The following is a 16,498-nucleotide window of genomic DNA, read 5'->3' as shown; positions in this document are numbered from 1 at the left end:
AAAGAGACTTACAGCAACCAATAAATGGCATGCTTTAAAACCACCAGGAAACAAAACACAATACTGTACAGTCATACCTTGGATCCCAAACGTCTTGCAAGTCAAACATTTCGGCTCCCAAATGCCGCAACCCCGGAAGTGAGTGTTCCAGTTTGTGAACATTCTTTGGAACCCAGAAGCCCGATGTGGCTTCCGATTGGCTGCAGGAGCTTTCTGCACCCAATCAGAAGCCATGCTTTGGTTTCTGAACATTTTGGAAGTTGAACGGACTTCCGGAAAGAATTCCGTTCGACTTCCGAAGTACCACTTTAAACGTAAGAAAAATCTAAAAAGCAGGAAACGTCATAAGGAATGGGCCGATCATAAAAATGTAGAACTGGAAAGGACCCCAAGGGTCATCTAGTCCAACCCCCTGCAATGCAGGAATCTCAGCTAAAGCATCCATGGCAGATGGCCATCCAACCTATGCTTAAAATGTGGCCTGCAAGGCTGTAACTCAGTGGTAGAGCATCTCCTTTGCATGGAAAAAATCCCTGAGTCCATCCACAGGTAAAGCTGAGAACGCCCTCTGCCAGAAACCCTGGAGAGCTGCTGCCGGTCAGTGTAGACAGAACTGAGCTAGATGGACCAATGATCTGACTCAATTTAAGGCAGCTTCTTATTTGTGCTACGTGTGCTATTAATGTGTTTTAATCTACATAGAGGGAAAGGCTGTGACGGGCATCGCGTCAGTCAGGCCCTGCGTCCTGCATTGGCCAGATTCCCTTCTCCCAAAGTAACACAGGCAGCTGCTTTCTACTGGTTCAGACGCCAGGCTTATCTAGCTCAGTTCTGTCTACACAGACTGGCAGCAACCGTCTGGGATTTCAGGGATGGGAGATGCTGGGGACTGAAGCTGAGGCCTTCTGCATGCAGAGCAGATGCTCCCTTCCCTCCAGGCTCCAGCCCTCCCCTAAGCACAGGTGTGTGGAAAGTTACCAAGTTCCCGGCGGGCAGAAGCCGAAGTCTTTTGAGAGGGTGCCCGAGCAAGGGGCACACATGGGTCAGAAGTCCTGGCAGCGCTGCTGAGCATGAGGGGCACCCAGACCAGACAGCCTGGAGGTGGCTGGATGGCGGAACTGATGGGAATTGAATGAGGCTGTGATACAAAGCGCCTATTGTCCGCCTGCCGACTTGCGCACTCACAAGCTGCCAGCTCTGGCTGAATTCCCCCAAGCCCACCCCCCACTCGCAGGACGGCAAGATGGGATTTGTGCCACTCACACACACACACACACACGGCTTTCCCCTCTTTTTGCCCTGTGTTCTCCCTCCAGGCTCACTTCTGAAAAGCATTCTTACTGAGCAAGAACCGATTGCGGCTTTCGATCGCCGTTGAGCCAATATCTCACCTCTGGGAGACCAAGCTGCCACCACAACCTCCACAACCTCCTTTCTGCTTCCCATCATAGAGGAAAGCCAAGGCTCTCTGGAGCTGTAGGGGGCAAAGCACCTGTTTTGTACCCAAAAGACCCCAGCTTCAATCTCTCCATTGCCAGGTAGGGCTGGGGAAAACCCTGGAGAGCCGCTACCAGCCAGTCAGGTGGACCACTGCTCAGAATAAGGTCACTTCCTGTATTTCTATCAACCCCCGTTAGCGCATTTGGACGACCATTTGGCTGGATGACTTTCAGAAGTGATCCTGGGAGGATGACTCAGCCTGTTACCCCATTTGCGAGCAAATTCCCTCCGACAACAACCCCAATTCCTATTGGATCCTTGTGGAATGGCTCTGGAAAAGTTATATACAGTGGTACCTCGCGTTACAGGCGCTTCAGGTTACAGACACTTCAGGTTACAGACTCCGCTAACCCAAAAACAGTACCTCGGGTTAAGAACTTTGCTTCAGGATGAGAACAGAAATCGCGCAGTGGTAGCGGGAGGCCCCATTTAGCTAAAGTGGTACCTCAGGTTAAGAATAGTTTCAGGTTAAGAACAGACCTCCAGAACAAATTAAGTTCTTAACCTGAGGTACCACTGTATACCATCCAACCTTTCTCCGATGAAAATAAGGACGTCCTATTCCACGATGATAGTAAGAATAATTTTATTATTTATAGCCCACCCACCTGACTAGGTTGCCCCAGCCATGCTGGGTGGCTTCCAACATATATAAAACCATAATAAAACATGAAGCATTAAAAAACTTCCCTATACAGGGCTGCCTTCAGATGTGTTCTAAAGGTTGTGTAGTTACTTATCTCTGTGGCTTGGGGGTTGCGTAACTCCGTACCCACCAACAGTTCTCCACTGAAAATGGGGACACCCTGAGGAAAAGCGGGACATTCTGGGATAAATCAGAAACTGGAACGGCTTCTGTAAATCCAGAACTGTCCCTGGAAAATAGGGACATTCCAGGGTCTGGTCATTGACACCTATTGTCTGCTCTCCACCGCTTCTCTCATGCTTGAGTTTTTATGCAGCCCAATTAAAAGCACTGGGGTTCTTTTAACCGACAGATGAAGCAACTTTCCATTTTATTTTTCATTGCCGCTCAGCCTCAAACACCTTTTCCAAATTTCTGCCACAGCAATGCTTCTTAATGCATGGTCTGCTTTGCCAGTTGCTATCGGCTAGCCGAGCTTTACAAAAAACATCCCAAACCCAACGCCAGCCAATTTTTTTGCCTGTTTGTGGGTGGAACGGGACGCCCTCTGTTCTGTGTTCTGCACTCTGCGGTTGGGGGGAGAAGGTGTTTTCACTGCTAGCTTTAGAGCCGAGGGGCCAGGAAGTCTGTTATGGGGCGCAGCTGGATCTTCCACACGGGGTTCATGCTACCCAGGTTGGCGCTGCCACGGTCTCCTGCCTACTCTGGTTTCTAATTGGCTCCCGGAGGTGAATTTGTTCCTGGACCCGGTGGTTTTCCGGCTTCTGTTCTTCTGGGCAAACTTTTTTGCTGGGGAGGAGGAGCCGCACACCTCCCTGGTGATCCTGCCCTATTTCCGTGGGGGTGGACAAGGAGCCTGGCAAGAGCTATTTGTGCTATCTGGGCGGCTTTCATCTCCCTTCCCCCTGCAGCTCTGGCACAATGGACCGCCGATTTCACGCCTATTAGCAGGCAGGAATGCAGCGGTTCGCCTCTGCCTCTGTGTAGCTTCAAAAAGGATTTGCCGTGAAGCGTGGAAATACAACGCAGAGGCGGCCCTGGGCCCGAGGCGGGGAGGGTGCGCGGTGGGAGGAGGACGAACGGAGCCAACAAGTGGGGAGAGGGGAGGGGGAATATGCAGGGCAGTGTTTTCTAAGTGGAACACGGGAGTCGCACCTCCCGGCAGGCCCCGGCGATTGCAGCCATACGAAGAGCCGTGGATCCGGGGCAGGACCCATGCCTTGCTTGCAGAAGGTCCCAGATTCAGTCCCCTGCATCTTTAGGCAGGGTTTGAAAAAAACAAAAAACTATGGAGAACTTCTGCCAGTCCCTGTAGCCCAAAGGCAGGGCAACTTTTTCAGAGCCTAAGACTCATATTCCCTTCTACAGTGGTACCTCGGGTTACATACGCTTCAGGTTACAGACTCTGCTAACCCAGAAATATTACCTTAGGTTAAGAACTTTGCTTCAGGATGAGAACAGAAATCGTGCAGCTGCGGCGTGGCAGCAGCAGGATGCCCCATTAGCTAAAGTAGTGCTTCAGCTTAAGAACAGTTTCAGGTTAAGAACGGGCCTCCAGAACTAATTAAGTTATTAACCAGAGGTACCACTGTATTATGCCACCTCCTCATGGGACCATGAGTAGCCTCCACTCAACAGCGCTGCATTCACCCCCTACATTTAAAGTAGTATCGTAGCACTTTAAACAGTCACAGCTTCCCCCAAAGAATTCTGGGAAGTGTAGTTTGTAAACAGGTGCTGAGTGTCCTTAGGACACCACCTCCCTATTCCCCTCCCAGAGCTACTGTTCCTCCTGCCCGTGAGTAGGCTTGTCAGCTTTTGACCCACCTCTGTGTCTTTTAACATCCATTTGATTGGCAGCAATTAAGCCGGTGACTGAGCTTTATCTCCAGTCTATGAAATTCCTTTAGAGCTGATGACTCTGTGGCACATCCAGTACAAGAAGTTGGCAACCCTCTATTCTCATTCTCTCTCTCTCTCATCACTTGCACTTCAAGTACAACAGTTCTGACAAAGGGTTGTATTGCATGCTAGTTCTGCTCAGATTAATTAATGAACAAGACTTAATATAGAGTCATGATTTCCAGTGGGTCTACTCTGAGTAAGACTTGGTTGACTACGACCCCATATCTGGTTTAGGGGATCCTGAAAAAGCATCCCTAGGTGTATTTGCCAGATGAAGTGTCCTTGTTTGTGGGTGCTATGCTGCCCTCTCTGACCCAGGGGCAGCAGAATTGTGATATCGGGTGAAGAACCTGCCACTCTTAAATGTTGTTGAACTACAACTCCCATCATCCCTGATCATTGGCTAGCCTGGCTGTGGCTCATGGGAGTTGGCCCAACAACATCAGGAGAGCCAGAGGTTCTCCATCCATGATATAAGCTGTTTCAGGACTGGCAAAAAGCGGGGGGGGGGGGGGTAAGAAGAAATGTTAGCTAGAGATGTTGACAAAGTTCTCAAGTTCAAGAAGCAACTCTAAGGACTTGTAAAAACCTACCTTAAATGAGAGCTGGGCTTGTAAAGTCCCCCTCTCTGTACTTCTTGGGCTCAGATTAAAATCTGAACCCAAGAAGAATTCATGGCTTCCCCTGGCCCATCCCTGCTAAGCTTTCCTTCCCCCAAAGCTACCCATAAAGGTACCCATTAGGTCCAGTCGTGACCGTCTCTGGGTTTGCGGCGCTCGTCTCGCTTTATTGGCCGAGGGAACCAGCGTACAGCTTCCGGGGCTTGTGGCCAGCATGACTAAGCCGCTTCTGGCGAACCAGAGCAGCGCATGGAAATGCTGTTTATCTTCCCGCCGGAGCGGTATCTATTTATCTACTTGCACTTTGACGTGTTTTCGAACTGCTAGGTTGGCAGGAGCTGGGACCGAGCAACGGGAGCTCACCCCGTCGCGGGGATTCAAACCGCCAACCTTCTGATCGGCAAGTCCTAGGCTCTGTGGTTTAAACCCACAGCGCCACCCACATCCACCCATTCTAAAATACATTCCCTTCCCATTCCCTGAAGCTGTGGCAGCAGCAGTGAAGGTGTGAAAGGGGGGTAAAAGAAGGGAGGTGTGTTTAGGGTGTTGGTGGGGGGCTGGCCAGATGGCTTTTGAGGGAGGGTATTTTTTCTGAACTCTCAGATTTGCTTGGGGAAATTACCTGAGTGTTTCTGATTGTCACCTCCCCCAGGAAAAAAAAAAATTTTGGATAGTTTCCAGGTGAATGTAAGGCAGGTTTTTGGAGAGTTCACCCATTTCTAATCTTGGCTGCAGTGGTATCTTTTTGTGTATGGAGACGGCTCTCATAACAAAGGGACGTCTCCTAGCCAGATGACAGCCGTTTCTGTCTCTCCTCGCAGTCTATTCCTGCGGTGTTGACAACTTCTAATGGTAAAGCATTCCTTGCCTTGGTCTCTCCCTTCCAGAGCTGACAACAGAGCCCAGGCATCCTGACGCTTGATCTTTTCCCTCACCCCCAACCTCAGGGACGCAGGAAAAACAATTCTACTGACAAAGTGCAGTTACGAAGTACAATCCGGAAACTGCAGCTAGTGCAGAATGCTGCAGCACAATTGCTGACAGGAGTGAGGATTTGTCAGCATATAAGTCCTGAGCTCAGAGAGCTGCACTGGTTGCTGATGTTGCAAGGTGTTAATGTTAGCATATACAGACCTTAAAAACATGGGACCAGTTTACCTACAAAATCACCTTACCCCACATGTGCCCACTCGACTCCTTCGATCGGTTGAATTGGCACTATTACAGGTGCCACTCAATACCCATTTATGAGAATTCAATCATTTAGTGTGGCAGCAGCTGAACTTTGGAACTCCCTGCCACTTGAAATCAAGCAAGCGCCGTCATTGTACACCTTCCATTGCCTGCTGAAAACATTCTTGTTTTGGCAAGCCTACCCAGGTGCTTAGAAAGTTGAAGTGATTTGAATCTGTTTTAGTATTTTAACTTCCGTACGTTTTAATGTATGGTTGTGCATTTCTCTCAAATTTACTGTTTTATCTCTTTGTAAACCGCCTTGAGGTTTCTCACAGTCAAGTGGGGTGTACCTTTTTGTGAAATAAATAAATAAGCATGTGTCTCACAAAGTCACACGGTGCACTCCTGGTTTAAAACGGAGCACAGATCAGACAAATCATAGTGTTTACATCTTAAAAGTTTCTAGATATCATTGTTCCTGGAATAAACAATCCCTGTTTAAAATGTGTAATGAATGTAAAACATGTCCCCGTAACCCTGTTCCATGCAGGGAACCTAGGAGTGGGCGGTTGCTATGGGCTATTTTTGGAAGTGGAGTTATGGGATGTTTTCAATTTACATATTGGTGAACTTTGCAATCCCTTTGGTTCTGATGTATGCCGGTTAATTGTGGAATTGTTTATTTTTAGCGTTAGGTTGTAGCGGTGGTATTAGACTCTTTATTAGGTGTTATCGCACTTCTGTATTTAGACTGTTTGTTTTGGTCCTGAACATCTTTGCGCACAGATGTTTTTTGTGGGAATTGTGATATATATATATAAATAAATAAAGTGGCTATGAGCAGGCTATGAGTAGACCAGGCGCCCCCTCTCAGTGGGTGACAGTGAAGGCCTATGAGTAGATGAGGGCCAGGGATGAACTATGAGTAGACCAGGCTCCCACTCCTTGTGGGTGGCAGGGACATTGGCAAAGGGGGCAGGGCTGGCACACTCATCCCCACCTCCACTTCAACGTGATGGGAATTGTGTGACAAACGGGATGCCCAAAGAGGACTGTAGCTTTGTAGCTCTTTACCACCACCACCCCTCCATCCCAAACCTACGCACAATTTTGAATTCTGTCTTAGCAACAGGGGGAGCTGCCTAAATGAGACCACCAGCCATTCTAGCTCAATATTGTCTGCACTGACTGGCAACAGCTTTCAGGCTGTCCCCCAACCCTACCTGGAGATGCTGGGGATTGAACCTGCAACCTCCTGCACACTTAGAATCATAAAATCATGGAACTGTAGAGCTGGAAGGGACTGTGAGAGTCATCTAGTCCAAACCCCTGCAATGCAGAAATACGCAGCTGTCCCTTACCGGGATCAAACCTGCAACCTTGGCCTTATCAGCAGCACGCTCTAACCAACTGAGCTATCCAGGCTGGTAATGCTACAGCAAAGCAGATGCTCTATCCCTGAGCTATGGCCCTGCCGGCTAGCCCCATGCTCTCACAACTATCCCCAAAGAAAGAAATGGTGTCACGTCCTTTAAAGGTGATTGGGTTGCTTGGAAGTCTCCAGTCTTGGGCACTGGAGAGTTAGTGGCTCATTCTGGCTCAAGGAAGGGAATCTCCAACCATGAATGTTCTTCCCTGCCTGACACTGCACTCCGGTTTCTGCCGCTTCCCCTCTCGCCAGCCCCTTCGCCTGCTATTTACAAACGGCATCTGCCGGCACCCCAACAGCCATGAGGAGCATGGCACAAAGGAAAGGCGTTTGCCAGAACTGGAGTCCAGCAGTGGTGCCGCCGCCCCCCCCCCACCAGCAAAAGGGCACGAAGCGAAGGGATGGTTTCGGGAGGGTGGTAAGGTCAGGAGGAGAGCTCATCCACCCTGCCGTTCAGATGGAGTCACACTGCCCTACATGAGGCTCCCTTGCAATGGTGCAATGCTTTCGAATGTCACCAGATGGGAGCCCATATGGAGTCCCCCTTGTGGGATTGTGGCAGGAGTGTCCCCTGCAGCTGTGTGTGTGTGTGTTCAGGAAGCGCGTGTGTGTGTGTGTGTGTGAGAGAGAGAGAGAGAGAGAGAGAGGAGAGGAGAGAGAGAGAGAGAGAGAGAGAGAGAGAGAGAGAGAGAGAGAGAGAGAGAGAAGGAGGGAGGTGAATGAATGAATTTGCCAGGCTATTAAACAGTGTCGGCTCCAGATATTTGGGCAGTCCCATTGGTCAAGATGACCTCATCAGGGTCCCTGAATGTGCCCATCACCTCTCTGCTCTCCCCACTGCCCGCTCACTCAATAATAATAATAATAATAATAATAATAATAATAATAATAATAATAATATAATTTATACCTTGCCCATCTGGCTGGGCTTCCCCAGCCACTCTGGGCGGCTTCCAACAAAATATCAAAATACAGTAATGCATCAAACATTTAAAGCTTCCCTAAACAGGGCTGCCTTCAGATGTCTCCCTCTGGATCTGAACTGCACCCAAAGGAGAAGGCAAGGCAAGCTGCTTGCACCCTTGGGGTTTGTATCCAGTTCCACTCAGAGTACACCCATTGAAATGAACAGACTTTTGTTAGTCAAGTCCATTGATTTCAAGGGATCTGCTCAGAGTAGAATTGGCTTTGGATACAACCCTCGCATACCCTACAACATTTCTCCGATGAAAATAGGGACATCCTCTTTCATTATTCTTATTATTTTATTAATACCCCACCCATTTGACTGGGTTGCCCCAGCCGCTCTGGGTGGCTTCCAACATATATAAAAACATAATAAAACATTAAACATTAAAAAACTTCCCTCTGCAGGGCTTCCTTCATATGTCTTCTAATAGTTATCTCCTTGCTCGGGGGTCGCATAATTCCATACCACTGAAAATAGAGATGTCCTAGGGAAAAGTGGGACATTCCAGGAGTTTTTCCAGACCAAGGGCCATATTCTTCTCTTAGCAACCTTCCAAGGGCCACATGCCAAAAGGGAGAGCAGCAACAGATGCCAATTTTACCTTTCAGCATGTGGCTAATTCCCCCACATACATGTACCTCTCTTCCTCTGGGACACATTTCAGCCAGGAAAAAACACTCAAGGAACATGCAAAGCACAGACAATGAAGGGTGCAGCCTGGGGAGATTTATGAGGGCCAGGCAGAGAGACCTGGAGGGCCACATTCAGCCCCCCTGAGCCTGAGGTTCTCCACTTCTCGGGGGCATGTTCTCACTTTTTTATTATTTATTAATTAGCCCCACTTTTTATTATTTCCCTGGTGGCCCCATCAAATCCAGAGGAGCAAGTGTGAGAAGTGAGTTGCGATGGAAGAAGAGAATGTGCCCCATTTGTGCCTGGGGAGGGCTCAGGAGGGAACACGCACAAACACCCCCCGTAAAAATAGGTCTGGTCCTTTCACTGTTTCATCGCTTTAAGAACTGTTTTGTAAGTGAGGTGTTGGAGATCAAAAAGTGTTCTCCCTTGGATGGTGAGTGCGATGAAACAGAGCCGTACAGAGGGCCCTTCTCTTCCTTGCTGTAAACACACACCCACACACCAACGCACACACAATTTTAGAAAATGGTTGGGCAGTCGGCGCTCAGGCGGGGAGTTCAGGTTGGTACCAGGCTTGGTGGCCCTGTTCCAGCCGGCATCAGATCCCCTATTCCCCTGGGGTGGTTGGACCAGCCTGCCTTTCTGACTCTCTCCCAGCCCTTTGTCTCTGGCTCCATCTCCATGTCTCAGCCCTCTTGACCCTCTTGAGAGGATTATCGTGCTATTCAGACCCTCGTTTAGTGGGTAAACTTTTAAACAATAGGACAAAGGCCTGGCGTTATTGGATTGCAGTTAAGCAGGCTTTAGTGAGGAGATAAGAGTCTCAAGATGGAGGGATCTGTGTGCCAATAAAGGCTCTTTCAGCCTCGGAGATCTTAACAGTCTCCCAGTGGCCGAAAGGGCGGAAGGTGCAGGGGGGGGCAGGGGGCAAAAGCTGGGTGCTGGAACAACTAAATATGCTTCAGCAGGGAGTGTGTGTGTGCAAACCATCAACATTTATTTTATTTCTTTATTTAAAAGCATTCAGAAACACATTAAACAGGTTCCGATCTTATGGGTTCGGGGGAACCCAGGCAGAAAGGCGCATCTTTACCATATGTTTGAAGCAGTGGGCAGATGCTGCTTCATGTATAGAAGGGGAAATACTATTGCAGGTCACCCCAATCTCCAAGTATTACAAGATTCCAGGGGTTCCAGGCAGACTTATCCAAGGTCCGTGTTTCCTTTTGGAAAATGAGGTACAGCAGAGACTGCAGTGTCTTCATGGTATATGGTTTATTTACACATATATACAACCTGAGCCGATGGTGGAGGAGTTCCCAGCATTACACTCCCAAGAGGATTGTTTCCTCCATAGGCACAACTTAGGATCCCGATGGACATCAGCCGTCATGCCCTGGCTCCATTCTGCTTCCCTGTTGCATAACTGCTCCCCAAGCTCCTAACTCACATCGCTTTAGCTGTGGCATGAAAGCCCCCACTCACTTTACCGTCTCGCATAGTTCCCTTTGAAGCTTTGTGTTGTCCTAATGGCCCATCCCAGGGCTATCACCTCACACAGAACACCAGCCTGGCATAATTAGCCCTTGACACATGCTGATTCCAAGGGACTAGCATCATCTAGCACACAGCTATATCCATATGGGTCTGGTCTAGTGCGCATGAGTCTAATACTCAGGGTCTAGCTATTTCCTGGTTTTAACACTCCAAGCATTGATTAAATTCTAACGGCTATTAGGGAAGTTTTTAATGTTTGATGTTGTTGCTTTTTTATTATTGTTGTTGTTCTGTTGGGAGCCGCCCAGAGTGGCTGGGGGAACCCAGCCAGATGGCTGGGGCATAAATAAACTATTATTATTATTATTATTATTATTATTATTATTATTATTATTAGACCCAGGAATTTAGGGTGTCTTGCAGGCACCAACTCACAACAATACATTTCCATTCAATCTATTTATTTACTTTTATATCTCACCTTTCCACCCCTCCCCATCTTATGGGTTCCCCCACAACACACCCATTTTATTCCCATAGCAGCCCTGTCAGGTAGACCAGGTGGAACAAGAATGATTAGTCCAAGATGATCTAAGTGCCTGTGAGTTTGAACCTGAATCTCCACACAGTACGAATCTGACACTCACGCCACAGTAAGAAGGAAGCAGAATGAAAAGGCTGCTTCTGCAGTCTCAAAACCCAACTTTTTAAGGCTGATTCACCCATCCCTGTGTATCACTCAGTTATTACCCTGAGCAGCTTTAGGGCCTTCCAGATCCCTCATATCCCAGCCTGATCACTAAGACCATCCATAGAAGCAAGGCTGGTTTCCCCCTGAGTTAGTGAGGCTCATTTGACATTGGCACAAAACTGAGCCTTTCAAGTCACAGTCCCCAGTCCTGTGGAAGCTTCTTCCAATAGAGATTCAGGAGACGTCTTCCAGATTAACCTTTAAACGTTTGCTGAAAATGTCTCTGTGCTACCAGGCTTATGCAGATAATAAAGACAAAATATTATCTGCAATAGTTAGCTGGTGGTCTGCTAACTACATAATTTTACATTTTTCTGAAGTTTATCACCATATGTGTGTGCGCGCGTATCTGCTTTGTGTGGTTTTTAAGTGAAAGTGCAGTATACGTGTAATTCTTACAAATGGGTGAATGTGTTGACTGTTACCTCTAGCAATACAGTGGTATCTCGGGTTGCAGACGCTTCAGGTTACAGACTCCGATAACCCAGAAGTAGTACCTCGGGTTAAGCACTTTGCTTCAGGATGAGAACAGAAATAATGCAGCTGTGGCGCGGCGGCAGCGGTGGGAGGCCCCATTAGCTAAAGTGGTACCTCAGCTTAAGAACAGTTTCAGGTTAAGAACGGTCCTCTGGAACGAATTAAGTTCTTAACCCGAGGTACCACTGTAGTAAGGATCTGTTTTATAGTGTGTGGACCACACCAGGATGTTGCAGCCATTGGAACATAAGAAGCTGCCCTATGCAGAGTCAGGCCATGGGCTCACCTTGCTCAGTAATTGCCCACACTTGATGCAGGAAGTCCGCTGCCACAGCATCCCTGACATTTGGCCGCTCAGCCTCTGCTTAAAAACCTCTTGCCCTCTACCTCCTGAAGCAGGCTGTTCCAAGGTCCCACAATTGTCCCCTGAGCAAGCTCTTCTCTCTCTCTCTCTCTCTCTCTATCTGAGGACAGCAATGTCCCTTGAAAGAACCCCAGCTTGAAATACATTTTCTACAGACAAGCAAGTGTTAGATTTTTTCTCATTAGTCCCCCGACTAATGAATGATCAGTCCTCCCGACTCCTGGATAGGTCTGATCTCAGGGTTGCACAAGTTCACTCTGCAGTAAGCAAGCGAGCTTTATATGGATCAGCAGTCTCTGGGGAAACTTCTCTAAAATATCTATTTAAGCATCTCTTGTTTCTTTAATGGTCAATTGAGCAGGAAACCACGAGCTATTCAACGGAGCATGACATCCTCAGCAAGCAAACCTAGCAAATCCCCTTTGGGGATCTTTACACACAGAGAGTTGTGAAAAAGGATACCCCCCCCCAATACATAAGTGGGGTAACATAGGAACAATAAGCAGAGGCCCTGCTGCATCGGACCAAAGGATCAGACCTTCTAGTCTTGCCTCTTTTTCTCGCTATTTTCATATGCCTATGGGGAAATGAGGGCAATAGCTCTGGAGGTAAAGCGTAGAAATCTTTGTCCTCTTTGCATTTGTATAATCCCATTTTATTATTTGCTTGTTGCAACGTTTCCATCTCGTCTTTCCTCAAAGGAATTCAAGGCAGCGTGCCTGGTTTTTCTGCTCTCTGTTGTGATCTTCATGACTACCTTGTGAGGTAGGATAACCGGGGAAACTTGCCCCTGTGCACACACTGCACCTTTGAAGCCCAGTATTTCCCTCAAAGAATTCTGGGCACCGCAGTTTGTTGCTGGGAACCGTAACTCTGTGAGGGGCATACGGCAATGCCCAGATTTCTTTAAGAGGAAGGAAGTGCTTTGACAGTAAAGGCCTCAGGTGTACACAGCCTTAGAGCGGACCAAGTGAGCTTTATGGCCGAGTGGGGATTTGAACCCTGTTCTCGCCCAGGTCCTAGCCTAGCACTTCCACCAATTCCCCATGTTGGTTCTATCTAAAAGCCACTTAGTATCCTCCACCGCAGCTGAAGGTAACTTCAGGGTGGCATGGGAGGTGGTGTGGCACACCTTGAATTATCCACAAGCATCTTCCTGCCCGCTGCTCTCCTGCCATCCACAATCTGCCCGGTGGTGGTTCCAGCAAGACATGATACCATTCACCTCTTTACCCTGGCCGTTGAAAACCAGAGAATTGATTTTGGCATCTGCCCAGCGATGTGTTGCATGGATTATTGATTTTGGGGTTATGGACAGGTTGGTGTTACTTTTACTGTTTTAACTGCATTTTTATATGCTGTGATCCTCCCTGAGACCTTCTGCGAAGCAGGGGCGGCTGGTACCTAAGAAGAACTGGGAGTGCGCAAGGCAGGGAGGTCATCAGTAGGGGGAGCTAGAGCAACTAATTCTAGGTTTGGCCGCCTCCCTGCTGAGTTCCACTTGAGCCATTCTAAGGAGGAGGAATCATAGGCTTGTGGAGTTGGAGCAGATCACAAGGATCATCCAGTCCAATTCCCTGTAATGAAGGAATCCTGCCAACAGCCACCCCAAGGTGGCTAACCCTGGCTTAAGTCACCTCATTGACTCCAAAGGAAAAAAAGTTCACCCAACTTAGTCTGGATCCAACCAAAGAAGAAAGAAGTCATCTACCCACCAAGATCAAAATTGAAAGAGTAGTCCAAACTGAAGAGAGATAAATAATCCCTTACATTGGGTGCACTACACGCACACACACACACACACACACACACACACACATCTTTGTAACATTTCAAACCGCGATAGGAAACGGGTCTCAGTCCCTGGCATCTCCAGGTTGGGCTGCCAATATGCCTTGCCTGAAACCTTGGAGAGCTACATCAGTCAGTGTAGACAATGCTGAGCTAGATAGACCAATGGGATAGCTCAGTCGGTAAAGCATGAGTCTCTTAATCTCAGGGTTGTGAGTTCAAGCCCCAGGCTGGGCAAAAGTATCCTGCATTGGAGGGAGTCGGACTAGATGACCCTCATGGTCCCTTCCAGCTCTACAATTCCATTTCTCTATATAGCTGGTTGCTAATTAACACAGAAAAGAGCTCTGCAAGTGATCCAGTTTTCACAACACAGACACATGGGTCACCTCCAGAAAGCTAGAATTTTGCAGAGGAAATTGAAGCGCATTCTGGAAATCTTGGTTTCCCGGATTAAAGTGCTCTATTGCCCTACTGCAACAAATCCACTATTATTTTTATTTTTTATTTTTTAAAAAAACTTTTTGTAGTTAGGAAAGTGCACTGGGGAGGGTGGAATGTGCATATGATGAACACCATACCAGCAAATCAGGATGAAAGCTCATTGTTGTACAACTTCCCTGCCAATGGATTGGAACGAATGCGCGATAAAAAGACTATGCACCGCCTACCCTTTGCATAAGCTTTGTGCAAGCAAATGAGGGGGAAAGCTGAGTCTTCAGGTCCCCGGGAGGAGCCCGTGGTCTCCGGGGCAGTAGCATGGATCTGTTCCACTGTCTGCGCGAAGGCAGGGAGTGGAGATCATCCACGGCTGCCTAGGCACATGTACGCTCCTTGAAATCCATTTGTGTAATAGCCCCTGATAAGACATGACACTCTGGCTTCATGAACATGTTCAGGATTTTAAAGGACATGCACAGGTGGAAAAACAGTCCTTGGTCCTATGCAAAGCTGCTCTGGGGATTTTATTGAAGCATGGAGTATAAATTCCTCAGATAAACAAAATAGCAAAATAAATGCAAGGGGACTGTTTCGTTTCTTTGTTTAAACAGTTTATATACCGGTTGGAAGGGTAAGGATTGTACACTGGCAGACAAAGGTTGGGGAGGGGGGCTGTCCACCCCAGATGCCATTCGGGGGGTGACATCGTGGCCATGCCCCCTCGGATGCACACCAGCCACGCCCCCTGATGTACGCCACTTCCAGTGCTGGACCAGGTAGCTTCACCACTGGGATTGTATCCATGTTTTACTCGAGTCAATCCATTAAAATGAATGGATCCAAGTTAGTGATGTCCATTACATTCAGTGGGTTTACTCTTAAGTATGATTAAGGTTAAATAGAACCCCAAGCACACATCTGACAATGTGTATGCGCTATGCCTTTAAAGCACCATTCTTTCCCTCAAAGAATTCTGGGCATTGTAGTTTGTTAACGGTTTCTGGAAATTGTTGCTCTGTGAAGGGTAAACTACAGTGCCCAGAATTCTCTGAGGGAAACAATGTGTTCCAAATGTGCCTTAAAGGTATAGTGTCTACACAGCCTCATAACATAATAAATAAAGATTCAGTGGGGGGGGACCCCACCCTTTAAAAACCCTACATTACAGAACATTATAGTTAACTGCTGAACAGGATGTCAGAATAAAGCATTGCACATGAAGAACTATAAGCAATACAACGGAAATTCCACATTTTCAAGCAACAGCTAAACAAAATATCCTTCTAATACATTCATGACAAATGAAAAACAACTGCAAAGCAGGCAATAAAGAAAAACCTACATTGTTTTATTGGGATTGACAGTATAATGGGATATACTGATTTATTCCCGCATAATCTGGGCGTTTCCTGCATTCTTATTGACCCCCAGATCCTTCCTCCACCCAAAACAAATATAGGACCCCAGAGGGTGCAGTGATTTACTTGCTTGCGCACGTGTGTGTGTCCACACACACACACACGCACCATCTCTAAAGTTTCTTTTAATGCATTTGCCTAGAGCCAGGGGAAGGGAGAGCAAAAGAAAGCTGTTTGACGGTGGGAACACAGAGTGGAAACAGAGGCTTCCTTGGCTGAAGGGCATGTGCAGAGCACACCAAACCAGCACCTCAGCAGTCTGTGGCGCGGAGATAAGGCAGTGCCAGGGACCCGGGGGCTCCTGCGGCGCCTCAAAAAATTGAAACTCTCCTCTATCAGCTTTCCCTCCCTGCTCTCCTGCTTCGCAACCCCCCCCCTCTCACTCCTCCCAGGTCTCCTCAGTGCGTTTGTGGCTTTTGCTGCTTCTCCCACAAAATGAAAGAGACGGAAGAATTTACCAACAGGAGGAGGAATATTTTTGGGACATGCACTCACCTCAGCTGGGGTACAGGTTTTTCCCCAGGGAGGAGGGTAAACAGGCACAGATCTCCCACATCACTAGTAGGGATATGCAATTCTGTCGATTTCAGCTTCTCTCCATTACCCCTTCTTCCGTTCTCTACCTTTCCACATCACTGTGTGTCTGTGTGTGTGTGTGTGTGTGTGTTTGTGTGTGTGTTGGGGGTGAATTCCACCTAAAATGCACAATTTCATGTACGATTTTGCCTGATGTACACACGTTTGCAAAGCAATCTCCCCAACCCAGACACATCTCCCCACTCTGTTTTCACTCTTGTGTGCCCTTGTAAGCACACACTACCCTCCTACATGCGTTTTCGCAGACGTTTCTGGGCTGGGAGAACCGCGCCGCAAGATT

General features: G+C 47.9%; 1 protein-coding gene across 2 annotated transcripts in view; it reads left to right on the top strand.

The window, feature by feature from the left end:
* Positions 1-16,498, top strand: part of KIRREL2 (kirre like nephrin family adhesion molecule 2) — a 59,727-nt gene that overhangs the window by 20,382 nt on the left and 22,847 nt on the right. The gene's annotated exons all lie outside the window — the stretch shown is intronic.

The sequence above is a fragment of the Podarcis melisellensis genome (genome assembly GCF_964234715.1).
Source record: "Podarcis melisellensis genome assembly, chromosome: 8".
Lineage (NCBI taxonomy): Eukaryota > Metazoa > Chordata > Lepidosauria > Squamata > Lacertidae > Podarcis > Podarcis melisellensis.
Note: the sequence above shows the minus strand (reverse complement) of the source record. Positions and strands in the feature narration are given on the sequence as shown.